The sequence below is a fragment of the Cervus canadensis genome, chromosome 5 (genome assembly GCF_019320065.1).
Source record: "Cervus canadensis isolate Bull #8, Minnesota chromosome 5, ASM1932006v1, whole genome shotgun sequence".
NCBI lineage: Eukaryota > Metazoa > Chordata > Mammalia > Artiodactyla > Cervidae > Cervus > Cervus canadensis.
The window spans coordinates 92,668,406-92,696,013 of record NC_057390.1 but is presented as its reverse complement, the minus strand read 5'-3'; the positions used below and the strand labels follow the sequence as shown (position 1 = coordinate 92,696,013).

The following is a 27,608-nucleotide window of genomic DNA, read 5'->3' as shown; positions in this document are numbered from 1 at the left end:
TTAGCTATTTGGAAAAAAATCGGGAGAGCATAAAACACAATAAGCTGTTAAAAAAAAAATCTCTCCACCATTTATTCCTAGTTCCCATCCCCAACAAAAGAAACCATGATTTACAAACTCCTGTATATATTTCTAGAAACTTCTCTGTGCATATATCAGAATCAATGATCTATATTCTTTAAAAACTCCACCCAAATGGGCTCATTACCTACATTCTACTCTGTCCTAGCTCTGTCAATGTATCTGGCAGAATATCTGACATCCTATAAACTGACTATGTCCCCCAAATGCATGCTGAACCCCTCCCCCAGTGTGATTGTGTTTGCTTTGGGGGATGAGTAGGCCACGAAGGCAGAGACCTCCTGAATGGGATTAGTGCCCTTATGAAGAGACAACAGAGAATTCCCTTGTCCCCTCTGGCTATATGAAGAGACAGTGAAAAGACGGCTGTCTACGAATTAGTGAGTAGGCCCTCACCAGAAGCCAAACCTGCTGGCACCTTGACCCTAGTCTTCTCAGCCTCCAGAACTCTGAGAAATAAATTTATGTTGTTTATAAGTCACCCAGTCTATGGCACTTTGTTACAGTAGGTTGAAGGGATTAGGACACCATAATAGCATAAGAGGGAATTCATTATGTCTGGGTTTCCCTGATGGTAAATCATCTGCCTGTAATGCAGGAGACCCAGTTCAATCACTGAGCTGGGAAGATCCCTTGGAGAAGGGAATGACTACCCACTCCAGTATTCTTGCCTGGAGAATTCCATGGACAGAGGAGCCTGGCTGGCTACAGTCTGTGGGGTCGCAAAGAATGGGACATAGCTGAGTGACTAACACTTTCATTCTATTTAATGGCTATATAGTTTTCTCCTATATGGACTTAACGATAATTTAATCAGCTCTCTTCTTATGGAATTTCAATTGTTTTGGTTTTTGAAATTATGACTATCTTGGTTTATCTTTGTAAATATCTATAGGGTAATCTCTACCAGTAGAATTGCTGGGTCAATAAAACTAATTTCCAGAAAGGTTGCACCAAGTCACATTCTTACCAACAGTAAATGACAGTGTCTATTCCTCAACTTTATCAAGCAAGACAAAAAAAGTTTGCAAATTTCTCAAGTGAATAATCCATGATTCACTGATCAACATTCAATTAATTATGAACGAGACTGATATTCTACTTACATTTACTGGTCATCTGTTTTTCCTCTATATTATCAGTAATATTCTGTGTTCAAATAAATTAAGCAATTCATCTCATTGATTTGTAATTTTTGTAAAATCAGGACATTAACTTTTGAAATTTGTGCAAATTATCCAATCTTTGCTTTTATAGCTCCAGGGTTTTGTGTTAGACACACAAAGGCATTCCTGACAGCAAAGTTATTTTAAAAAAGTAAAAAGAATTATTTAGAATTTACTCCTGGCACCATTTTTCTTTTAAAGGCATTTAAATCTTTAATACATAAAGCATTAATATTGGCATAAGGAGAAGGTTAGGATCCAATTTTTCCTTTTCCCTCCAAAATGGCAAGCCTGTGTTTCCTACACTACTTACTGAATAACTCATCTTTTCCTCAAGATTTAAAATATTTGCTGTGAAATTTTATGTGACTGAGATAAGACTTAAAAACAGTTCTACAAAAAAGATGCCATAAGTGATGTTAGAGAAAATGGAGTAGGAAGCTCTAGGTGTCAGTCCCTCCACCAAAACAATTAGTAAACTGTTAAGTTGATCAAAATCAACCATTTCAGAACTCTGGAATCTGATCAGACACTTAACAGCAACCACAGCAATGCCTGATCAAAGACGAGGCTGTTAAACCTTGTTAAGAGAGTGAGTGTCCACGCTTAGTCACTTCAGCTGTGTCCAACTTTGCGATCCCATGTATATAGTCCACCCGGCCCCTCTGCCCATGGAATTTTCCAGGCAGGAATACTGGAGTGAGTTGCCATTTCCTCCTGCCACAATCTGCAAGACAGTGGCCCAGTTTCCAAGAGTGCCTAGCTGATGCCAGGGTGGAAGAACAGTGTTCTTCAAAAATTGGGGTTTTTGTATCTTGGCCAGTCTGGTGGATCCATGCAGCTGTGTCTTGGGCTGCTTGGTTTCCCTAGTAGCATCCATCATAAGATTTTAAAATACACACACCTCTCCCGCTATTTCCTGGGCCCAAGCACTTAAGGAAATCTCTGTCAAGACACAGCCTACCACAGAGCTAAAGCAACAGAAACTTTGGGGACTACATGCAACAAGGAATACAGACTTTGCAAAACAGTCTGGAAAAAATAGCGATACAGACAATAGCAGCCATCAACACGAAACAAACAGAAAAATCCCCTAGGAAGGGAAGAATCTGATTTCAAGAGCTATCCCATTAGAATACTAAAAATATCCAGTTCTGAACCAAAAATTACACAGAAATACACAAAATACACAAAGAAAAAGGAAAATAAGGTACATTCACAGGGGAAAAAAAATTAGAAACTATCCTTGAGGAATATCAGACATTGTTAAGTGCTAGTTAGAGCTGTTACAGTCAACTGCCATGGACTTGCTCAAACTGTTAAAGAAAACTATGGACAAAGAGTTCAAGAAAATCAGGAGAACAATGTCAATAAAGAGGTCGAAATTGTAAAAAGTAATCAAATAGAAATTCTGGAGCTGGAAATTTTAACAGCTGCACTATGGGCTAAATTGCATCCTTCCAATTTCCCTATGTTAAAGCCCTAGCCCTCAGTACTCCAGAATGTGACTATATTTGGATTTAGGGCCTTTAAAAAGGTAAAGTTAAAAGGAGGCTGTTTGGGTGGGACCGAATCCAAGACAACTAGTATTCTTAAAAGAAATGAAATTTGGACAGAGACATCAGGCATGTGTGCAATGTGAACACACAATGAAAAGGGGGCACTTGCAAGCCAAAGAGAAGGGCCTCAGGAGAAGCCAAACCTGCCAGCATTTTGATCTCAGACTTCAAGCCTCTGACACTGTGAAAAAAATAACTTCTTGTTGCTTAAGCCACCTGGCCTGTGGTATTTTATTATGGAAGACCAAGGAAACAGATACAAGTTAAAATTAAAAATTCATAAGAGGAGTTCAATGGCAGATTTAAGCAGGCAAAAGGAAAAAACTTCATCAAACTCAAATGTAAAGCAATGAAATATCCAATCTGAGGAGTATTAGGAACAAAGAAAAAGAAACACAATCTGCGGTACTATGGAAAACCAAATATACCAACATGCAAATCAGTCTCAGAAGGAGAAAAAAGAATAGAAGTGATATATTTTCCTGAATTTGATAAGACATAAACGGTACACATCCAAGAAGTTTAACAAACTCCAAGTAGATAAAGAGATCCACATAAGATACATTGTAAGTCAAATAGTGGGGCTGGAAAAAAAACTGTGCACAACGTGAGAGCTGCAAGTTAAGTTTTATTTGGGGCAAAATGAGGACTGCAGCCCGGGAGACAGTATTTCAGATAGCTCTGAGAAACTGCTCTGAGGAGGCAAGAGAGGGAGCTAGGATATATAGGAGGTTTCCAACAAAGGACACGTATTTGGGAAAGTCAAAAAAGTATTGATAATTAAAGAAAACCAAATATGTCAGGCTAAGGAATTTCGCATTTTTCTATGTATGGGAAGATGCAAGAGTCTGGGCTCACTGAAATCATTCCTTTGATATGTACGCCATCTATCTGGGGCCAGTATCCTGCATTTTCACATCCTGAGTTCCCTCACGGCTCACCAGTTCACCATCCTGGTGGCTGAAACTGCTACTGACTATGACATCCTTGTTTACTGATATGGCGGGAAATATTCCATTTCTCAGTGGAAAGTAAGAGACAACGGAGAATGTGAAAGCAGCAAGAAAGAAGCCACTCATCACCTAAAAGGGATCCTCAGTAAGACTTGGACTTCCCTGGTAGCTCAGACAGTAAAGAGTCTGCCTGCAATGCAGGAGACCTGGGTTCCAACCCTGGGTCAGGAAGATCTCCTGGAGAAGGGAATGGCAACCAACTCCAGTATTCTTGCCTTGGAGAACTGAATGGGCAGAGGAGCCTGGCAGGCTACACCCTATGGGGTCACAGAGTCAGACACACGACTGAGTGACTAACACTTTCACTTTCAGTAAGACTAACAGCTAATTGCTAATCAAAAACCATGGTGCTCAGAAGGCATCGCATGACATATTTAAAGTGCTACAAGAAAGATCCATCAACCAGGAATTTGATATCTGCAAAACTATCCTTTCAGGAATGAAGGAGATCCAACGGCTAAGACGGCACTCTCAACACAGGCAGCCTGAATTTGATCCTTGGTCAGGAAACTAGATTTCACAGGCTACAACTAAGAGTTCACATACTGCAACTGAGTTCGCACACCGCACCTAAGACCCGACAGAGCCAAATGAGTAAATATTTAAAAAAAAAAAGGAGAAATTAAGACATTCCCAGATATACAAAAGCTAATGGTTTTGCTACTAGTAGGTTTCCTCTATAAATGATAAAGGTATCCTTCAGGCTGAGATAAAAGAACACTTGATAGTACTTCAAAGCATATGAACGAATAGGCTACCAGTAAAAGTAATGGCATAGGTAAATACAAGAGCCGATATTATTATACTTTTGCTTTACAACTCCTCTGTTTTCCTGAATGATTTAAAAGGCAAATGAATAAAACAATAACTATAAGTCTATGTTATTGGGCACACAATGTATTAAGACAGGGGTCCCCAACCTCCGGGCTGCAGATCAGTACCTCCTGTTAGATCAGAGGTGGCACTGGATTAGAAATAAAGTGTACAATAAACGTAATGCACTTGAATCATCCTGAAACCACCCCCTCCAGCCCTGCTCCGTGGAAAAACTGTCTTCCATGAAAAAGGTCCCTGGTGCTAAAAACGTTGGTGACTGCTGGTGAAGATGTAATCAGTGGCAGTAACAATATGAAGAGGGAGGGATGAAGATGTATAGGAGTAGAGTTTTCACACATTACCCATCAGTCAGTTAAGCTGCTCAGTCATATCAGACTCTTTGCAACCCCATGGACTGCAGCACGCCAGGCCTCCCTGTCCATCACCAACTCCCAGAGTTTGCTCAAACTCATGTCCATCGAGTTGGTGATGCCATCCAACCAACTTATTCTGTCGTCCCCTTCTCCTGTCTTCAATCTTTTCCAGCATCAAGGTCTTTTCCAATGAGTCAGTTCTTTGCATCAGGTGGCCCAAGTACTGGCGCTTCAGCATCAGTCCTTCCAATGAATATTCAGGACTGATTTCCTTTAGGATTGACTGGTTTGCAGTCCAAGGCTTTGGCGCTCAGCTTTCTTTATGGTTCAACGCTCACATCCATATATGACTACTGGAAAAACCATAGCTTTAACTAGACGGTCCTTTGTCGGCAAAGTATTACCTCTGCTTTTTAATATACTACTGATAATAGCTTGTTATAAGTTTTAAGATGTTAACTGTAAACCTCAAGATAACTACTAATAACTAAAAATATACATAAAAAGGAAAGAAGGAAATCAAAACAATATATAAAACAAAAATCTCAACTAAAAGGCAATAAGGGGGGGTTCAAGATGGTGGAGTAGAAGGACGTGCACTCATGTCCTCCTGTGAGAGCACCAAAATCACAACTAGCTGTTGAACAACCATTGACAAGAGGACGCTGGAACCTACCAAAAAAGATACCCCTCGTCCAAAGAGAAAGAAGAAGATGCTGTGAAACCGTAGGAGGGGCACAATCACAATAAAATCTAATCCCATACCTGCTGGGTGGGTAATCCACGAACTGGAGAACAATAATACCAAATAAGTTTTCCCACTGTTGTGAAGGTTCTAAATCCCATGTCAGGCTGCCCAGCCTGGGGACTCAATAAGGGACTGGGAATCCCCAGGGAATCTGACCTTGAAGGCAAGTAGGATTTGATTACAAGACTTCCACAGGACTGGGGGAAACAGAGACTCCACTTCAGTCTTGGAGGGCACAAACAAAATCTTGTGTACACCAAGCTTCAGAGGAAAGCAGCAATGACTCCACAGGAAACTGATATAAAACTACCTGCTCGTGTTGGAGGGTCTCCAGTGGAGGTGTGGATCAGCAGGGGCTGACCACAGGGATGGGGGAACTGGCAGCAGCTGTCTGGGAAGGTCTTCTCTTTAACTCTTTTGGAGGTTGCCATCACCCTGACCATAGAGCCCAGAGACCAGTGGGCTGGGTTGCCTTAGGCCCAAAAACTACCAGGGAGGGAGCGCAACCCCACCCATTGGCAGATAACTGGATTAAAGCTTTACTGAGCAAGGCCCTGCCCACCAAGCAAGACCTAGTTTTTCCCACCACCAGTAACCTCCAATCAGGAAGCTTACACAAACCTCTTACTCTCCTCCATCAGAGGGCAGACAGAAGCAAGAACCACAATCCCACAACTAAAACAAAACCACTTTACAGAAAGTTAATCAGCATGAAAAAGCAGGAAGTTACGTCCCAGATGAAGGGACAAGATAAAATTCCAGAAAAACAAGTAAAAGAAGTGGAGATAGGCAATCTTCCAGAAAAAGAATGTAGAATAATGACAGTGAATATGATTCAGGATCTAGGAAAAAGAAAGGAGGCAAAGACTGAGACGATGAAAGAAATGTTTACCAAAAACCTAAAAGGCAATAAGGGAAACAAAAAACATGTAAGGTACACAGAAAATAGCTAGAAATAAACAGTAGAAATAAATCCTTCTTTATCAGTGATGAAGTAGATTAAGCTCTCCAATTAAAAGGCAAGAGACTTGGAAAATGGGTTAAAAAACACAGTCTATACATTGTTTATAAGAGACTTTAATTACAAAGGCACAAGGATGTTCAAAGTAAAATAATGGAAAAGGTGATTCATGCAAAGAGAAACCAAAAGAGAGTTGGGGTGACTATATTATTATCAGACAAAATAGATTTTAAGTCAAAAAGGTTACAAGAACAAAGATGGATATTATATACTGATACAAGAATGTATGACAAAAACATATACGCACCTAACGAAAGAAATATATATGAAGCAGAAATGAACAGGAACTGAAGAGAGAAACATACAGATGTACACTAACAGGTGGAGACTTCAACACCTCTAGAAAAACAGGACAAAAGCTCTATAAGGAAAGAGAGGACTTCAACAACATTATAAGTCAATTATATTGAGAAGACACACAGAGGACATAAACAGAAAGGAATGAAGTTGATATGCACTACAATATGGGTGAATACTGAAAACACTACACTAAAACAAGCTAAACATTAAGGTAAGTCAGAAACGAAGTACAAATGTTGTATAATTCTACTTTTGTGAAATATCTAGAAGAGACAAATACAGAGAAAGTAGATTAGAGGTTGTCACGGGTTCGGGTGAATAAGGAATGGGGAGTTATTGCTTAATGGATAGAGTTTCTATTTGGGGTGACGAAAATATTTTGGAACTAGAAAGTGGTGCTGACTGTAATATACTGGAATATAAGTCATGTCATGCACAATACTGGAATATAAGTAACCTGAAAATGGTTAAAGTAGAAATTGAATGACATGTATTTTTCACAAAAACAATTGGAAAAAGATCATGTAACTTTATTTTAATTCTGTCAAGATGGTAATAATCTTTGTAATTTAATAAACATTTGACCTCTACCCTTAAATTTGAATGATTTTGGCACTTTGACATATTCTCTTATCTTGTAACATGTAAAGTCTAAATCTCTCCTACAGGTTTCCCTGTTATATAAGCAATATTAGGCTTTCCAGGTAGCGCTGTGGTAAAGAACCCACCTACTAAAGAAAGAGACGCCAAAGATATGGTGTTTGATCACCAGGTACGGAAGATCCCTTGGAGTACAAAACAGCAACCTGCTCCAGGATTCTTGCCTAGAAAATTTCATGGACAGAGGAGCCTGGCAGGCTACAGTCCATGGGGTCGCAAAGAGTTTGACACGACAGCACAACAAAGCAGAAAACAATATTTACAAACTCACAGGCAACTGATGCCTACATAATAGTAGTTGCTATTTCAATTGCTAAGAGTTTCACAGAAGTAATTAACTCACCACAAAAGAACATTTTAAAAAGCCCCACAACATAAAATACTATGTGCAAAGTACTAGGGGGATTTCTAAGACGATGAAGAACGTCACTGTCCAGAGTTTATGATCCGGTAGGGGGATTATTCTAAAGTTTATTTTTCTGGGCTCGAAAATCACTGCAGATGGTGAGTGCAGCCATGAAGTTGAAAGACGCTTACTCCTTGGAAGGAAAGTTATGACCAACCTAGATAGCATGTTGAAAAGCAGAGACTAGTCAACAAAGGTCAAGACTATGGTTTTTCCAGTGGTCATGTATGGATGTGAGAGTTGGACTACAAAGAAAGTTGAGCACTGAAGAATTGATGCTTTTGAACCGTGGTGTTGGAGAAGACTCTTGAGAGTCCCTTGGACTGCAAGGAGATCCAACCAGTTCATCTTAAAGGAAATCAGTCCTGAATATTCATTGGAAGGACTGATGCTGAAGCTGAAACTCCAATCCTTTGGCAACCTGATGCAAACAGCTAACTCATTTGAAAAGATCCTGATGCTGGGAAAGATTGAAGGCAGGAAGAGAAGGGGACAACAGAAGATGAGATAGTTGGATGGCATCACCGACTCAATGGGCACGGGTTTGGGTGAACTACGGGAGTTGGTGATGGACAGGGAGGCCTGGTGTGCTGTAGTTCATGGGGTCATAGAGTCGGACATAACCGAGCAACTGAACTGAACTGAGGGGGATGAAAAAAAATATAAAAAAAAAACCCCATGCATATAACCCTGTTATTCAAAGGAAAGCCTGATATAAGCACCATAAGAGAATTACAAATCATGAGGAATTCAGAGGAGGGAACATGATGTATTCTAAAGTTATATATCGTGTCACTATAAATTTTGGTGGTCACCAGGCTAAGAGGAAGACTTGAAAGCAGCATATAATTCTTTCCATCTACTACATCCAAACCAAAAAAAAATCTAAGAAATAAAAAGATTAGCCTGAAAAGCAGGGATCAGAGTTATCTTTATGCAACAAATTTTAATTAAGGATCTAGTGGAGATGGGGCCAGGCTAAAGGGAGACCAGGCCCTGGCAACTCCCCGTGCTACACCAGGCAATTCTGGCAGCAGTCATCAGGAAGGCCCTTAGTTAAAGAGGGCAGACCACAGGAAAGGTCCTGCACACTGGCAACATTCAGAGATGGCTGCACTGGGTACCAAAGGTTGCACACTGCCTCAGCAGAAAATTTTTAAAGATTTGATATGACAGGGTGGGGGCTCATTAGCAGTCCCAGGAAGGAAGCAAAGACATAGCCCATCCTTTGTCAGCTAGACCAGAGAAACACAAGTTGGCCCCTGGTAAAACAATTTTACCAACACAGAACAAAGTGCATGCTCAAGTTTACCTAACAATGTCTCAACCTAGCCTCCAGGCCCAGTTGTGTTTTTTTTAACTCAAGTTATAACACTGATGTCAATATCATCAGCCCATCCTCCAGCAAAAGACCTAACAGTTGATTATAACAGCATTCAGGCATAAAGAACCTCAAATGATCTACCCAAAAAGGGGGAAACTTTCAGACCTGAACAAAACGTTTCCCAACACTGTTTTATTCTGTAAATAGATTCTACAATAACCAAAAAGAAGAAAATAGTAAAGTGTAAACAAAGAGTACAGTTTAGATAGTCTTTTTAAACTGATGTTTTCCACAAGCATGAAAACACAATTTCTGTGAATGGAAATTTAAGGAAGATAAAGCAGTAGAATGATGCAAAAAGAACAAGACATAAGGAAACTAAAAGAGAGCAGAAATTTAAACAGGCGCTAAGGAGTAGAAAACGGAATCAATAATGTGGAAGCACTCTGAGGAATGTTTACGCAGGAGGATAAAAATAGGATAACAGCAAGGTAGAAGATAACAGGAGGACAGAGAATATAGATCCAACATATGGCTAGTTAGCGTCCTTGAAAGAACAAAATGAATGGAGCAGAAGGAATAATCAAAGTATCTAATAGAAGAAAACTTCCCTGAGTGTAAAAACCTTGAGTATTTAGGAGAGTCTTGCCTCAACAGTGGGAACAAATTAGCTTCAGACAAAATGTAATTCTGGTTCCATTAAATAAAGTTTAAAAACAAGTCTCAAAAGGATAAAAATATTTCCTAGTAACTTAAATGTGTTCCAGAACAAAGCTTAAGGATATTTATACAACACAAAAAATCCAGAACCCACTAAGGTAAAGTTCATGTATGGCATCCAATAAAAAAAAAAAAAAAATCACCTTGCATGCAAAGAAGGAAAATAAAATTCATAATAAGGAGAGAGAGAGAGAGAAAAAATTGATCAACAGAAACAGACCCAGAAATGACAGACATCTATAATTGGTAGAAAAATCTACATTTCATATGTTCACAAAAATTAAGCATGGTATGTACACAGGAAAACTAACACACAGGAACTCCAAAATTGGACTATAAATTAAAAGACAAACACTGGCTGGGAATAACAATGGGATTAACAACGGAGAAGAAAAGATTAGCGACTAAGCAACAAAAGCGACTGAACAACAAACAAATAATGTAAAATTAGCAATGTCAAATTCAGAAAATTAGGAATATGAAACAAAATATAATCACATGACAGAAACTTTTTAAAACAGAAGACATTTTTCCACTAATATATTTCAATGTCACATTGACTAAAAAAAAAAAACTTCACAGAAGAACAGACACACCTGAAGAGCTAAGTAACTGTGGAGAAACGACAAAGCAAACGCAAATGACCGCCCACAGCTCACCAGGCCCAGTGTGTTTTATGGGAAAATTCTTTAAAACTAATTCCTATGTTATATAAACTGTTTCAGAGGAGGAAGAAAGGGGAAAGGGAACAGAGATAAAAGAAAACTTGCTAATTATTTTTTATAAAACCACAGTATCAGAAATGGACAAAGAAAAAACATAACTCACGTATCAACACAGAAAAGAAAAATTATAAAGTACACAGCATTTTGCTTTAATTTCCGTAGGCTGAGTGTACTATGAGTGCGGCACCCTGAAGCAGCTGAGTCACTGGTACCATCACCCTGAGGGCAAGGTCCTATTTTATGGTAAAATTACCACCAGAAGACCCTCTCAAAAGCTTTCTTCCATTCACGACCACCTCTGGTGGCATGGGCATCACTGCCTGTGCTTCCTTCTACAAGTGACAGGGGTAGTGAGAGATGAATCTGAAAAGAATGACTGGTACTACCCTGCTGAAGGCTGAGTCTTAGCTTTAAATGGGGGCACTGGGGTCAGCACTGAAAACTTCTGTGTGACATGCTGTGAAAAATGTTAGGAAAGGATAATTTATGGATGGACTTAAAGCAGGAGTGGGCTTTCCTGGTGGCTCAGAGGTTAAAGTGTCTGCCTGCAATGCAGGAGACCAGGGTTTGATCCCTGGGTTGGGAAGATTCCCTGGAGAAGGAAATTGCAACCCTCTCCAGTACTCTTGCCTAGAGAATCCCATGGACTGAGAAGCCTAGTACTCTACAGTCCACGGGGTCACAAAGAGTCGGACACGACTGAGCAATTTCACTTTCACTTTCAAAGCAGGAGCAAGCCTAAAGTAAAGCCCAACTCTAAGATTTCAGTAAATATGGTCTAGGTTTGAGGCAATGAAAGTAACAATGAATATGGAAAACAGAATCAATGGGACCTACTGAATCAGTAGGCAGGAAGATACAAGAGTAGGCCAAAGTACACATAATACTATCAAGAAAGTGAAAACATAACTTACAACATGGGAGAAAATATACCCAAATCATGTAACTTATAAGTAACTTGTATCCAGAATACATACAGTGGTGGTAAGTGGTATGGTATCTGACTCTTCACAACCCCATAGACTGTAGCCCACCAGGCTTTTCTGTCCACAAAAATTTCCAGGCAAGAATACTGGACTGGGTTGCCACTTCCTACTCCAGAATACATAAAGAATTCTTAAAATTCAATAATAAAAAGACTACACACCGAAAAATGGGTCAAGGATTTGAACAGCCATTTCTCCAAGTAAGACATACAAAAGATGCCTAGTATCATTATTCATTAGGGAAATGCAAATTGAAACTATAATGAGCTATCACTTCTTACCCACTTGGATGGCTATGATAAGACAGACACTAACAAGAGTTGGAGAGGATATGGAAGGATTAGGACCCTTATACACTGCTGGTACAGCTATCTGCTGTCACCCTGTTTGTTTAACCTATATGCTGAGTCCACCAAGAGAAATGCCTGGCTGGATGAGCCAGAATCAAGACAGAATCAAGATAGAATCAAGACAGGCGGGAGAAACATCAATATCAACAACCTCAGATATGTGGATGACACCGCACTAATGGCAGAAAGCAAAGAGGAACTAAAGAGCCTCTTGATGAGGGTGGAAGAGGAGAGTGAAAGAGCCGAGTTAAGACTAAACATAAAAAAAGCTAAGACCATGGCATCCAACCCAATTACTGCATGGCAAATAGAAGGGGAAAAGGTGAAAGTAGTGACAGATTTCCTCTTCTTGGGCTCCAAGATCACTGCAGATGGTGACTGCAGCCATGAAATCAGAAGATGATTGCTTCTTGGCAGGAAAGCGATGACAAACCTAGACACTGTATTGAAAAGCAGAGACATTACTCTGCTGACAAAGGTCTGTACAGTCAGGGCTATGGCCTTCCCAGTGGTCAAGTATGGTTGTAAGAGCTGGACCGTAAAGGCAAAACACCAAAGAATTGATGGCTTCAAACTGTGGTGCTGGAGAAAACTCCTGAAAGTCCCTTGGAAAGCAAGGAGATCAAACGGGTCAATCTTAAGTGAGATCAACCCTGAATTTTCACTGGAAGGACTGATGCTGAAGCTGAAGCTCCAGTATTTTGGTCATCTGATGCAAACAGATGACTCACTGGAAAAGTCCCTAATGCTGGGAAAGATGGAGGACAGAAGCAAAAGAGGGTGTCAGGGGATGAGATGGCGGGACGGCATTACCAATGCAATGAACATGAACCTGAGCAAACTCTGAGAGACGGTGAGGGCAGGGTGGCCTGACGTGCTGCAGTCCGTGGGGTCGCAGAGAGTCAGACACGACTGGGCACCTGAACAACAACAACACTGCTAGTGGGAATGTAAAATGGTGCATCCACTTTAGAAAATGGTTTTGCAGCTCTGCAAAAAGTTAAACAGGGTTATCATGTAACTCAACAATTCCACTCTTTGGTATCTACCCAAAATGAAAACATGATGTCCACAGAAAACATACATGAATGTCTATAACAGCATTATTCATGATGGCCCAAAACTGGAAATAACCCAAATGTCCTCAACTGATGACTGAATAGAACATGGCCTATCTATACAATGGAATATCATTCCATTTTATTACAGACTACATGTATTATAACATCCTTTTGGCGATAAAAATGAAGTATTGATATATACCAGAAGTCTAAACCTTGAAACAATATGCCAAGTGAAAGAAGTCAGACACAAAAGGCTAAATCTTGTATGATCCCATTGACATGAAATGTCCAGAATAGGAAATTTCAGAGGCAAAAAGTCAGTCAGCAGTTGCAAGAAAACTACAGGGCAAGGAAATGAGGAGTGACTGCGAACTGGTTTGTTTAAAAGGGGAGACAAAAATTCTAAAATTAAATTGTGGTGGTGGTGTTCAGTCACTAAGTTGTATCCGACTCTTTGAGACCCCATGGACTACAGCACGCCAGGCTTCCCTGTCCTTCACTATCTCCCTGAGTTCGCTCAAACTCATGTCCATTGAGTTGGTGATGCCATCCGACCACCTCATCCTTTGTTGCCCTCTTCTCCTACTGCCCTCAATCTTTGATGGGTATTTGACTCATTGAATATACTAAAAAAACTCTTAATTGCATATGAATTATGTCATGATAAAGCAGTTTTTAAAAACAGAGTCATGCAAGATAAACTAGTTGGGCTTCCCAGGTGGTGCTAGTTGTAGAGAACCCACCTGCCAGAGCAGGAGACATAGAGTATGGGTTCAATCCCTTTATTGGGAAGATTCCCTGGAGGAGGGCATGGCAACCCACTCCAGTATTCTTGCCTGGAGAATCCAATGGACAGAGGGGCCTGGTGGGCTACAGTTCATACGGTTGAAAAGAGTTGGACACAACTGAAGTGACTTAGCATGCATGCAAGGTAAACTAGTTACCAATCACATTGGGTAACTAGGACAATGTCATAATTAGTAGGAGAGGTAATCACATGGACCATTTATTTAATGAATGTATTGTAACAGATTCTATGCAAAGCATGTTATGTATTCTCATAAATTAATCTTCATAAAAAAACCACTTGGTAAGATATTTCTTACTGTTATTGTAAAGAATAAAAAATACACAAAAGAGGCTAAACTATGTACCTAAGGTCATATAACCAGTAAGTGATGAAGCTGGAACTTAAATTCAAAACACTGGCTCAGACCCAATAGCCTGAGAGATGAGGCAGTACGGAAGGTAAAGATGAATATTTTCACAAATAACTGAAACATCTACAATGTGCAATGCAATCAGAGCAAATTATTCACCATCTTCAGACTTAATGAAGTACTAGCAATTTTATGTCACCTTGTATAGTTCTTTTTTTTTTAATCCAACAGTTCTAAAACAAACACACCAATCCCAGCTAACTCCCTCCATCGTGCCCTAAGATAATCTGGTTTTTTAAAAATAAAACTTTTTTTTTGACCATACCCCGTGGCATGCGAGAGGTATGACCAGGAATCAAACCTGAGGCCTCTGCAGTGGAGGCTCCGAGTCTTAACCACTGGACCACTAGGGAAGCTCTAATCTGGCTTTTTTTTCATTAAGAGAAGAGGACAAATGGTAAATATTAAAGAATCATTAAACTAGATGACCTCCAAAATCTTTTCCAACTCTGATGAGTTTAATTGTAGCCTACATTTATTATTTAGCTGAGGAATTGTATGTCAAGCTTTATATATTGTTTAAACACCAATCACATATCCTAAAAACACACGACAACAGTATAATAGGGAAGGTGACCCACTAGTGACTTTTCTTCAAGCCCTCCAGAGATTTCTTAATCAGAGTGCGTGGTAATTTGCATGCTCAATGTAGAGAGCACATTTAAACACAGTAAATGTTACTTTAGTAAATCTCTAGTCTGGCACAAATGTACAAAAATACCAACACCCCATGCCTACTCAAAGACTTCAGGCAAATGCTTTACAGTCCACTAAGCAGACTATGTAAACTTGGGGCTGGCAATAGCCGTTATACCATCACACTCATGAGTTAAACTGAAACTCAGAAAGGTTAAAAGATCTGTCCAAGGTCACATATCTCAGAAGTGGTATGTCAGGATTCAAACAGAAATGCAATTCCAAATTGAATATTTTTCTAAGTTAAAAAAAAAAGTCACAGAAAAGTTTCTTGGAAGTTAAATGCTCTAACAATACAAAGTATGGCAATGATTGGCGTTAAAATGTGCAGTATCTACTCCTCAGAAGTAAAAGAACCTTCTGGTCTAGAGTAAATACAATTACATTATTTTTTTTACTGAAAAAGAAACCATTTTAGTAAATAATTTTAAAAATTGTATTTTTAGCAAGTTTATAGCTTACCTAATGCAAAGTTGTATTCCTGGGATAAAATTCTTTATGCCATGACCATCAAAAGACAGTATGAATGAATGAAGAAGAGGAACCCATTTCTTAGTTTTGTTTCAAACTAAAATCATAGTGCTTTCTGAAAAGAAAAATCACATTGAAAATGTGAGAGATGCTGGTGTCATTCACTGTGTACCAGTGTCTTGCTAATAAATACTGTATCTGTGGGTAACTGGCAAAGAAAAGTAATCATGACTGATATTTTCAGCTTCTCTCTCTACATTCTGAGCTGCTACCTTTGTATTTTTTAAATAAAGTTTTAATTTTGGAGTAAGTTTAGATTTACGGAAAAGTTACAAAAAGTGTTGAGGTCCTGCATGACTGTCACTCAGCTTTCTTTAAATGTTAACATCTTGTATCACCATGGTTCAGTTCAGTTCAGTCGCTCAGTTGTGTCTGACTCTTTGCAACCCCATGGACTGCAGCATGCCAAGCCTCCCTGTCCATCAACAACTCCTGTAGTATACTCAAACTCATGTCCCTTGAGCCTGTGATGCCATCTAACTATCTCATCCTCTGTCATCCCCTTCTCTTCCCGCCTTCAATCCCTCCCAGCATCAGGGTCTTTTCCAATGAGTCAGCTCTGAGCATCAAGTGGCCAAACTACTGGAGTTTCAGCTTCAGCATCAGACCTTCCAATGAATATCCAAGACTAATTTCCTTTAGGATGGACTGGTTTGATCTCCTTGCAGTCCAAGGGACTCTCAAGAGTTTTCTCCAACACCACAGTTCAAAAGCATCAATTCTTCGGCACTCAGCTTTCTTTATAGTCCAACTCTCACATCCATACCATGACTACTGCAAAAACCATAGCTTTGACTAGATGGACCTTTGTTGGCAAAGTAATATCTCTGTTTTTTAATAAGCTGTCTAGGTTGGTCATAACTTTTCTTCCAAGGAGCAAGTGTCTTTTAATTTCATGGCTGCAGTCACCATCTGCAGTGATTTGAGAGACCCCCAAAGTAAAGTCTATCACTGTTTCTACTGTTCCCCATCTATTTGCCATGAAGTAAAAGGACCAGATGCCATGATCTTAGTTTTCTGGAAGCTGAGTTTTAAGTCAACTTTTTCACTCTCCTCTTTCACTTTCATCAAGAGCCTCTTTAGTTATTCTTTGCTTTCTGCCATAAGGGTGGTGTCATCTGCCTATCTGAGGTTATTGATATTTCTCCCGGCAATCTTGATTCCAGCTTGTGCTTCACCCAGTCCAGCATTTCTCATGATGTACTCTGCATATAAGTTAAATACGCAGGGTGACAACATACAGCCTTGATGTATTCCTTTTCCTATTTGGAACCAGTCTCTTGTTCCACATCCAGTTCTAACTGTTGCTTCTTGACTTGCATACAGATTTCTCAGGAGGCAGGTCAGGTGGTCTGGTATTCCCATCTCTTGAAGAATTTTCCAGTTTTCTGTGATCCACATAGTCAAAGGCTTTGGCATAGTCAATAAAGCAGAAGTAGATGTTTTTCTGGAACTCTCACTAGTCAATACCTATGTAATTCTGCAGAATTAAACTACCCTGTGCAAAAGTATTTTTTGGCCTCTAGACCATTATCAATCAATACACCTATATTTTCTAACTGAAACACACTCCCCATTCCCCCACCCAGCTACCGCAACCCAATGGCTCAGTACGTAAAGAATCTGCCTGCAACGTAGGAGACGCAGGTTCAGTCCTTGGGTCAGGAAGATCCCCCGGAGAAGTAAACGGCAACCCATTCCTGTATTCCTGCCTGAAAAATCCCACAGACAGGAACCTGGCAGGCTCCAGTCCAAAGGGTCACAAAGTCAGACACAACTGAGCGACTGAGCGTACACAGTCAGAGAATTTGGTAAAACCTATCCTAGGATTTTTAAAAAACAAGCTACGTACTTTATGAAGTTTGATTCCCGCCACAGCTGAATGTTTTATTTAAAACTTCAGGGCAAATGATCCACTGTGGAAAACTCTGTGCGATTCAAAAGAGAAGTTATTGTTCTAACCATTAACTCTCCACTTATCAGTCATCCTGCTATTGTTGTTGTTCAGTGGCTCAGCTCAGTTGTGTCTCTTTCGACCCCATGGACTGCAGCACACCAGGCTTCCCTGTCCTTCACCATCTCCTGGAGTTTGCTCAAACTCATGTCCACTGAGTTGGTGATGCCATCCACCACCTCATCCTGCCATAAACGTTACAATAATGCCAAGGAAATGTGTTTTAACTGCATTCTCATATTCATTAGAATTCAGGATTAGAAGCTGAATCAAGAAAGCAGAAGGAAGAAATAGGAAGAAATAGTACTTGCTGTTTTATATGTTCTACAACATAACAAAAGTTTTTTTTTCCCTTCAATATGTTACAAATAAGACAAAAATCTCTTTGTATTTTTATTGCAAACATAAATAAGGTAAAATGGAAAAGTTCCTGAAAATAATATAGAGCTATAGTCAATTGATTATAAGAGGTACATTTTCAAATTTCTGAAATCAGGATGTGATGGCCAGGTGGAAGTTATAATAGGTGTCTCTGCCTTAAACTGTACTAGAGCTTTCCTGAGAGCCTCACCGATGTTTCTGACAGCACACAGGACAAACTGTGGAAAAGCACAGGTGCAACTCTGAACTGAAAAGTATTCAAAAGAGTAGGAATAGTAAGAAGGTTAATGAACATTTTAATCAGTTTGTTTCACTTTTCTTCTTTTTACAAATGTACTAGAATATAACTTTAAAATATCTAAATAAGTTTAAACATGTAAAAAAGCATATTTAATAGCTTAATTGGGCTTCCCAGGTGGTGTAGTTGGTAAAGAATATGCCTGCCAACGCAGGAGACTCAGTAATCGGAGGTTCAATTCCTGGGTGGGGAAGATCCCCTGGAGGAGGAAAAGGCTACCCACTCCAGTATTCTTGCCTGGGAAATCCCATGGACTGAGAAGCCAGGCAGGTTACAGTCCATGGGGTCAGTGAGACATGACTGTAGTGACTTAGCATGCACACAGCAGTAGCTTAATTGCCAGAGCTTTCTCTTCCTTTGGTGGTACATAAAATAATCAATGATATCAAGGGATTCAATATGGCAGTAATCTGGCTGCTACATCTTATAAGAAAGCTTGATAAACTAGCTTACAAACTGACAGCTTAGATAAGAACACATAAAACAAAGGCCTCTTCCACCAGAAAACACACAATAACACATACTTTTTCATTATTATAATATAAGGACTATTTTTCTTCATGTGAAAAGTAAAACCATCCTCTAGTTTCCTGCTTATGTAGCAGGTTTCTGCACTGAATCCAATGAATACAGAGGGAGAGTCAGGGTGCTAAAAGTAGAAAATTTTAACTAAATTCTTTTAACCAAACGCCTTTTCTAAGGACCTTGGCTGTTGAGACCAGGCATCAAGAAATGTCAGTTCAACTAAATGTTCTTAAAAGCTATAGGATGGAATTTTTTAAATCACATTTTCAAAGAGCTTGTTAGTTCCAAGAATCTACATTCAACAACTTTCTTTTTTGGTCCTGTGGTAAAATATACTTAACATAAAATTTACCATCGTAACCATTTAAAGTTTACAGTTAGTGGCATTAAGTACATTTATGCAGTTGTGCAGCCATCACCATTATCTGTTTGGAGAACTTTTTCATCATCCCAAACTAAAACCCTGTATCCATTAAATAATAATTTTCCATCCTCTCCTCCCCCTTGATGTTGAGCAGGGCCCTGTGGGGCTCCAGGACACTGAGGTCTTTTTGTCCCCCATTTCTCATAGGCAAGACTCCAGCCTCCACAACGTTCTCTTAGTTCCAAAGGGCAGAACAGTTGCTAATCAAGGGAGAAGCAGCCAAGAAATCACCTGAGGTAAGATTAAAGGGACCAGAGAGGCTCATCAAGATTAGGAGAATGGACCTAAGACCCTGCTTGCAACTGCGTGCTCAGTGACCCCGCAGAATACAGCCTACCAGGTTCCTCTGTCCATGGGATTTTCCAGGCAAGAATACTCAAGAGGGTTGCTATTTATAGCCCAGGGGAATTTTCCCAACCGAGGGACTGAACCCAAGTCTCTTGGGTCTCCTGCATTGGCAGGTGGATTCTTTACCACTGTGCCATTTGGGAAGCCCACCTAAGACCCTGCACACATCCTAATCTTGTCAGCAATCCCACCCTTTTGAAACTTTGCAGAACGCCAGACTGTTACTGCCTTAATCCTATCACACATCCCAGTCTGACTATCTAACCTCTCCCTATTCACCTGGGAGTGGGGCACAGCTATTGAGGTCCAGCTGTGTTCCCCATTTGCCTGGCAAAGCAGTAAAGCCACTCTTTCCTTCTCTTCCGTGACTCTCTGTATTTCTGTTGGGCACTGGTGCACAGAGAGCCAAGATTGTGCCAACACCCTCAGCCCCTGGCAAAACTATACTCCACTTTCTGTCTCCATGAATTTGCCTATTCTAAATACCTCACATAAGTGGACTCATTCAATATTTATTCTTTTGGGTCCAGCTTACTTCTCCAGCGAATACTTTTGTAGAGCAAAGAATGAACCCCAAGTGACTAGACTTCTCACAATTTAACAGTACATAGTGACACGATCTTCGAATTAAGCATACAGCTCTCGCAGAAATCCTGCTACTGCCCCACGAGCCCCAACGGGCAGAGGATTTCTGACAGACCCTTCCTCAGCTGGTAAACAGGACTGGTTAAGCGGTGGTAACTCAGAGAGCAGGCTCCTTAGAACCCTGGAAGCCACAGGAAAGGAGTAAAGGGAAGTAGAGTCGGCAGTCCTGAAAAACCATGTCTAAGAAAAAGCAAGGATTCATCAGCTACTTTGGCCTGCAGATGGCCTTCTCTCTGTCCTCCAGGAGCGCCTACACCCTGATCATTTGGGCGACACCTGTCAGAGCTGAGGTCAGACTGCAGTCCAGCCGCTGATCATGTCACCAGTGTAGGAAGCTTCACAGGGTCATGAGTCACCTTCCATGGCTCAGAGGTCCGGGCAGGCCTGCCCCACCCAGAGAAACCCAGTGAGGAGAGGCAGAAACAAGAGAGAAAGACACACGACTGGCAGAGAAGCACAGAATGAGTAAAGAGCTGGACCGACAGGCAGGCCCTGAATAAGAGTAAGGACTAAGAGGGAAACACGGGGTCAAGAGACACAGAAGGTGGAAACAGAAATGAAGACAGGATCCAGATACTCGGAGATGGGTTCGAGAGAAACAAAGCTGACAGAGGCCGAGGTAATAGGCATAAAGGGCAGGTGATGACAGGTGACACAGACAGCAAAAGAGGAGAAACGCAGAGGTAAACAGAGACCAGTATCAGCGAAGTCCTAAGCGCAGTCTTTCTCTTCGACTCAATCGAGAGGTCGCAAAGCCGCGCCCACTCCGCGCCCCCGAAAGGCCGGAGGGGCGGTCTGATCGGGGGAAGCGGGGTGGCGGGATCTCTAAGCGCTCTGGTCCGCCGAGGTCCGTCACCGGAGGTTGACCTTGGACGAGACGCTGCCTCGGGGGCCTCGGTGTCGCTGCACGAACTCCGGGCTGGCCAGAGACCGCAAGAGTCGGACCAGGGGCGCCGGGACTCCAACGGTTCCGCGCGCGGCTTCAGCATCCCGGTCGGCGTAATGGGCCTGGCCGTGTCAGCGGTGAGCGCGCCGGAACCTGCAGAGAACCCCTTAAACCTCTCCGGTTTCCATTCCTGCCCCCTTGCTACGCGTTGTCCTGACTCTGCCATACCTGCCAAGGGCTCGGCGCTCACATAGCCCGCCGGTGGGATACTTTCCGCCGCCGCCGGCGCCGGGCCCGCTCAAGCCGTCGCTGCCGCGACCGCCTCAGCCTGCGCCTCACGCCCCCGGAAACGCTTTCCGGTCCCGCCCCCTAAAACTGCCAGTGCTTCCGGGGGTGCGGCTGAAAGAAAGCGATGTGCGCATGCGGGACTCGCGTTAGGGGCGGGGCGTCAGGAGCGTGCTCCGAGAGAACCCGCGGCTGCGCAGTACAGCCCGGAGCAGGTTAGTCTCCTGTAGGTACTCTAGGACCTCCGCCGACTTTTGCGGAGAGGAGTGCTAAACACTTTGGCCTATCTCAGCTTGTCTAATAGAGATTATGTCAAATCCTTTACTGGCTCCATAGCGCCTTTAGTTTGTAGCGGATGCTCAGTAAGAGTTCAGTGAAGGGACCAATGCCCTCTCAAGCATTGTGCCGGGTTCCCCTAGGAAAAGCCTCACCCCAATTGAATGACTAATAACTGGTCCGGACTATTCGTGATAAACTCATTCTTATTAGCCAATAGTTGGACTAGGAATAGTCATGTGACCAATTTCTGGCCCATAATACTTATAGAAGCCATCTATTGGGGCTTCTGTAAAAGCTTTTGTCTATTCTGTTCTGTTTTCAAAGTCCACCAAGACTTCTAGTTGAATATGCTCAAGTGTTTTGCAGCTTTTACTTTCTTCCTGTCTCTAAGCAGACATAAAGGTTGAAAATTCAGTCACTGGCATGTGCCTGTGATATGACAAATGCTGAGGCCAACGAAGCAGAAAGATTGAGAGAGCCTAGTTCTCAGATGAGGTTAAGCTACAGTCCCAGGTTTGGACCGTGTATCCCTGGATGTTTGTTCTATGAGCTTTGCTACTAGTAAGTGGCACAACTTCAGTTAAGCCCTACAGTCTGGCTCCAGACCCAAGCTCTCAGCTCTGTAGGACTGCTTTGGTCTTGGGCTTTCTTTGGCAATATTACAGACTGCTCAGTTGCTCAGGTGTGTCTGACTCTGCAACCCCATGGACTGTAGCCTGCCAGGCTCCTCAGTCCATGGAATTTTTCAGGCAGGAATACTGGAGTGGGTTGCCATTTCCTACTCCAGGTGATCTTCCTGACCAAGGGATCAAACCCAAGTCTCTTGCATCTCCTGCATTGGCAGGCAGATTCTTTACCACTGCACCACCTGGGAAGCCCATTAATAGACTACATATCTCCAAGTATAACAGCAACAAAATAGATAAAATTGCTAGGAGAGATATCGAAAATATGAACTCACAATCAAGAAACAAAACCCGTGGGCAGAGAAGACAATCAGCAGTGTCAGATACACTTTAAGTGTCTAGCTCATTGGAAGGGTTAAAAAAACTAATGAGGTACAACTGAAGAGAAATTCCTGAGCTAAAAAATAGATTTGAAGAAAATAATCCAAAAGCCATCCCAGAGAGATAAGGAAATGAAAAAGAGTGAGGTCTGCTGCTGCTGCTAAGCTGCATCAGTCATGTCCGACTCGCTTTTATGTTAGAAGATAATAAAGTGAATATGAACAAAGTAGTTGTCAAATGTTGATGGCTGAGAATTTTCCAGAATTGAAGAAAGAGAAGCAGCCTCAGGAAACACCAGGAATCCCAAGTAGGACTGGGGAAAAGAAAACCTAGATCTGGTGAAACTGCAGAACACCAAAGCATGAGATTAAAAGTAGAGAGAGAAGAAAGTCAGATTATCTACCATAGAATGATGGTGATACCAACTCCTGGCTACTCAACAGCAATAATGGGAGCAATGATAATAATAATAGCATGAAATAATATCATTAATGGAATAATAGCCTTAACAAGATGAGAGAAAATAATCTTATACCTAAATTGTGTACTTAGCAAATAATCTTTCAAAAAATGAAAACATAATACTTTTCAGATCAACAAAAACTAAGAGTTACTTCCAACAGAACTTAACTGAAGCATCTCTTAGAAGATTATTTCAGGAAGAAATAAAATGATCCCAAGAGGAAAAACTGAGGAACAGTAGGATTAGTGAGCAGATAAAATGGCAAACATAGGTAAATATAAACAAACATTAGGGACAAACAAAGAACAACATAATTTGTAGGATCAAAAAATGTAAAACCAAAATAATGAAATGATAGTATAAAAGGATTACTGAACCGAATGCATTATAAAACTGTGTGTTAGTTAACTATTGCGTAACAAACAGTCTCAAAACCTCAGAGGGATACAGCTTTATTTGTTTCTGGCTCATATGTCTAGTGTCTGCTTGGGGTTGGTTAGAAAGCTTTGCTCAGCTTTGCTTGGCTTGTCTACATGTCTAGGGTCAGCTGATCTAGGGTGGTTTTGGCTGGGAGCCCTGACTCTGTTCCATGTGTCTCTTACTCACCAGCCAGGCAATGGGGATAAATTCTCATGGCAACGGTAGGTACACAAAAGAGCAATGGAAATGTATAAGCACATTTTCCAAGACTTTAAAAAATATTCTATTGGCTAAAGCAGGTCACATGACTGAGCTCAAGGCTGTTGTAGTAGTAGTAGTAGTGGTAGTGAAAGTTGCTCAGTCGTGTCCAACTCTTTGGGACCCCATGGACTACACAGTCCATGGAATTCTCCAGGCTAGAATACTGGAGTGCGTAGCCTTTCCCTTCTCCAGGGGATCTTCCCAACCCAGGGATTGAACCCAGGTCTCCAGCATTGCAGGCAGATTCTTTACCAGCTGAGCCACCGGGGAAGTCCAAAAATACTGGAATGGGTAGCCTATCCTTTCTCCAGTGGATCTACCCAACCCAGGAATAGAACTGGGATCTTCTGCATTGCAGGTGGATTCTTTACCAACTGAGCTATTCAGTTCAGTTCAGTCGCTCAGTCATGTCTGACTCTTTGCAACCCCATGAACCGCAGCACGCCAGGCCTCCTTGTCCATTACCAACTGCCGGAGTCTACCCAAACCCATGCCCATTGAGTCGGTGATGCCATCCAACTATCTCATCCTCTGTCATCCCCTTCTCCTCCCACCTTCAATCTTTCCCAGCATCAGGGTCTTTTCAAATGAGTCAGCTCTTCACATCAGGTCGCCAAAGGATTGGAGTTTCAGCTTCAACATCAGTCCTTCCAATGAATGTTCAGGACTGATCTCCTTTAGGATGGACTGGTTGGATCTCCTTGCAGTCCAAGGGACTCCCAAGACTCTTCTCCAACACCACAGTTCAAAAGCATCAATTCTTCGGCGCTCAGCTTTCTTTATAGTCCAACTCTCACATCCATACATGACTACCTGAAAAACCATAGCCTTGACTAGACAGACCTTTGTTGACAAAATAATGTCTCTGCTTTTTAATATGCTGTCTAGGTTGGTCATGGTCATAACTTCCTTCCAAGGAGTAAGCGTCTTTTAATTTCATGGCTGCACTCACCACCTGCAGTGTTTTTGGAGCCCCAAAAAATAAAGTCAGCCACTGTTTCCACTGTTTCCCCATCTATTTGCCATGAAGTGATGGGACTGGATGCCATGATCTTAGTTTTCTGAATACCGAGCTATTAGGGAAGCCCAAGGCTATAGTAGGAGGGAGCTATGAAGGATTATGGCAAAGAGTATGCATAAGAAAGCAAAGAATTGGAGTCATTAGTTGTATCAGCCAGTTAGATTGAACCGATTCCACTGTCTATAAAAGTATTGGTTAGCATTAGACTTCTAATGAAATACGAATGTTAAAATTTCAAAGCTTACTATTTAAAGAATAAAGACCAAACCAGAGGAAGAAGAAGAATATTTTTAAAAGAAGGAAAGTACTTTCCTGGTGGTCCAGTGGTTAAGAATCCACATGTCAATGCAGGAGACACAGGAGACACAGTTGTGCGTGGGGAAGATTCCACACGCAATGGGAAGCCCTGGCTCACTGCAACTCGAGAAAGTCAGCACACAGCAATGAAGACTCAGTGCAGCCAAAAATAAATCAACAAAATGTAAAAAGGAGAAGGGGACTTCCCTAGTGGCCCAGTGTCTCTCAGTGCAGGGGGTCTGGGTTTGATCCCTGATCAGGTAACTAGATCCCACATGCCCTGTGTGCTGCAATGGAAGACCCTGCATGCCTCAGCTGAGACCTGGCATAGCCAAATAAATCATACTTTAAAAAAATCTGTTGAAAAAAGAAAGAAAAAAAAAAAAAAGGAAAGGGGGAGAAATGAAGGAAACAAAGGCAGGAATGAAAGAACATAAACAGTGAAAAAATACAAAGCACAAAATAAAGCGGAAAAATAAATTTAAATATTTCAGTAATCACAATAAGGCTTCCCTGGTGGCTTAGTGGGTAAAGAATCCACTTGTAATGCAGGAGACACAGGAGATGCTAGTTTGATCCCTGAGTTGGGAAGATCCCCTGGAGAAGGAAATGACAACCCACTCCAGTATTGCCTGGAAAATCCCATGGACAGAGGAGTCTAGCAGGTAACAGTCCAAAGAATCGGATGTAACTAAGTGACTAAGCACAGCACAGCATATATATTTAAAAACCTAAACCGTCTAGTTAAAAGATAGATTGTGACACCAACTTTTGATAAAATTTAGCTACGCACAAAGACAAATTTTAAAGTCAAAGAATGGTAAGAGATTCCATGCTGGGTCTGTTTTAACTGTATCAACATTGGACAAGGTAGAATTTGAGGCAATAGCATTGCTAGAAGTAGTGTGGTGAATTTTGTCATCGTTCTTGATAATTTGCTACTCCTGTAAGAGGCCTGTACTTCCCAACCTGTGGACTTCAGGCTTGGTCACTGAAACATGAATAGAAATGATGACCCATCTATTCTTTCCTTCTGCCACAGGCAGGTCACATCCAAGATGGGGCTGCTCCTTCCACTGGGTCCTTGAATGAAAATAAGCTAGAATGAAGAGTGGGTAGTGCCACAGTGACCCCTGTGTGCATGCTCAGTCATGTCCAACTTTTGCCACCCCATGGATTGCAGCCCACCAGGCTCCTCTGTCCATGGAATTTTCTAGGCAAGAATACTGGAGTGGATTGCCATTTCCTTCTCCAGGGGATCTTCCTGACCCAGGGGTTGAAGCTACATCTCTTGCACCTCCTGCATTGGCAGGCAGATTCTTTACCATGGTACCACCTGGGAAGCCCCACAAATGACCCAAAGGATGTATAACATGAGTGAGAAATTCACCATCGTCTTTATAGGCCACTGAGATTTTGAAGTTAGGTGTGGTCATGTGGCTTTCTTTGACTAATGTAATATGAAATATGTCAGTTCCAAGTGGATACTTTATGAATGAGTGCATGATTCATGCCTGACTTAGCAAAAGATGACTAATAAATATAGGCTATTTTATAATGAGAAAGGTTCAACTCACCAGAAGTACATGATAATTCTAAGTTATAGCCATATGATATCATAGCCTCGAATGATGATACAGAGTAAAAATTGATAGAAATCCACAGATTCACCATCAGAGTGGAGATTGTGGCATTCATGAGTATTGCCACTAAATATTTTCTTTCTTTCTCCTGGAGAGGATAGGCCTGCGCCTGAACATAGATGTGGCCTTGTGGCTTTCTTTGACCCATGAAAAAGGAATTGAAATGACCTGTGTCACTTTCAGGTGAAAGCTTTGAGAGTCAGTGTGTAATTCCCCCTCCTCACTTTCTCTCTGCCATGGAGACCAGCAATGTTCCAGAAAGTGCCTGCTCCATCAAGAGTCCTAGAGTGAAAATAGCAGGTGGGAGATCCCTAAGCTGACCAGAGATAAAAACACAGGGTTGGGACTGTATGTTTTGGTTTTTTGGTGGCCAGGGCATGTGGAATCTTAGCTCTCTGACCAGGGATGGAACCTGTACCCCTTGCAGTGGAAGGCAAAGTCTTAACTACTGGACTTCCAGGGAAGTCCCTCAGTCTGCCATTACTACAAAACAATTCACCCCCAAATTCGGTGGCTTAAGACAACACTGATTTATTTTTTCACTTATGTGTCTGCAGGTCAGTGAAGTTGGACTCAAATGAGCAGCTGTGCTTCAGGCTGTGGGTCCACGTGAGCCTGGCTCCTCACGGCAGGTTAGGCTCAGGTCTGCCCATGTGTTTTCATTCTGGGATCCAGCTAAAGGAATGGTAGCTACCCAGGGGAAACTCTTCT

At 41.5% G+C, this 27,608-nt stretch overlaps 1 protein-coding gene across 3 annotated transcripts in view; it reads right to left on the bottom strand.

Annotated features, from left to right (window-relative positions):
• The window catches only part of ZBTB43 (zinc finger and BTB domain containing 43), a 30,041-nt gene extending 8,461 nt beyond the window's left edge, over positions 1-21,580 (bottom strand). The window contains exons 1-2 of one of the 3 annotated variants that reach the window (XM_043469584.1): positions 21,450-21,560; positions 15,692-15,815 (exon numbers count right to left, since the gene is read on the bottom strand). The gene's annotated coding sequence lies outside the window, so the exon portion shown is untranslated. Of the gene's footprint in view, positions 1-15,691; positions 15,816-17,612; positions 18,459-21,449 lie in introns of those variants that run through there. The other 2 variants (XM_043469585.1, XM_043469583.1) reach the window with 2 other exon arrangements.
• Between the last annotated feature and the right edge of the window lie 6,028 nt (positions 21,581-27,608).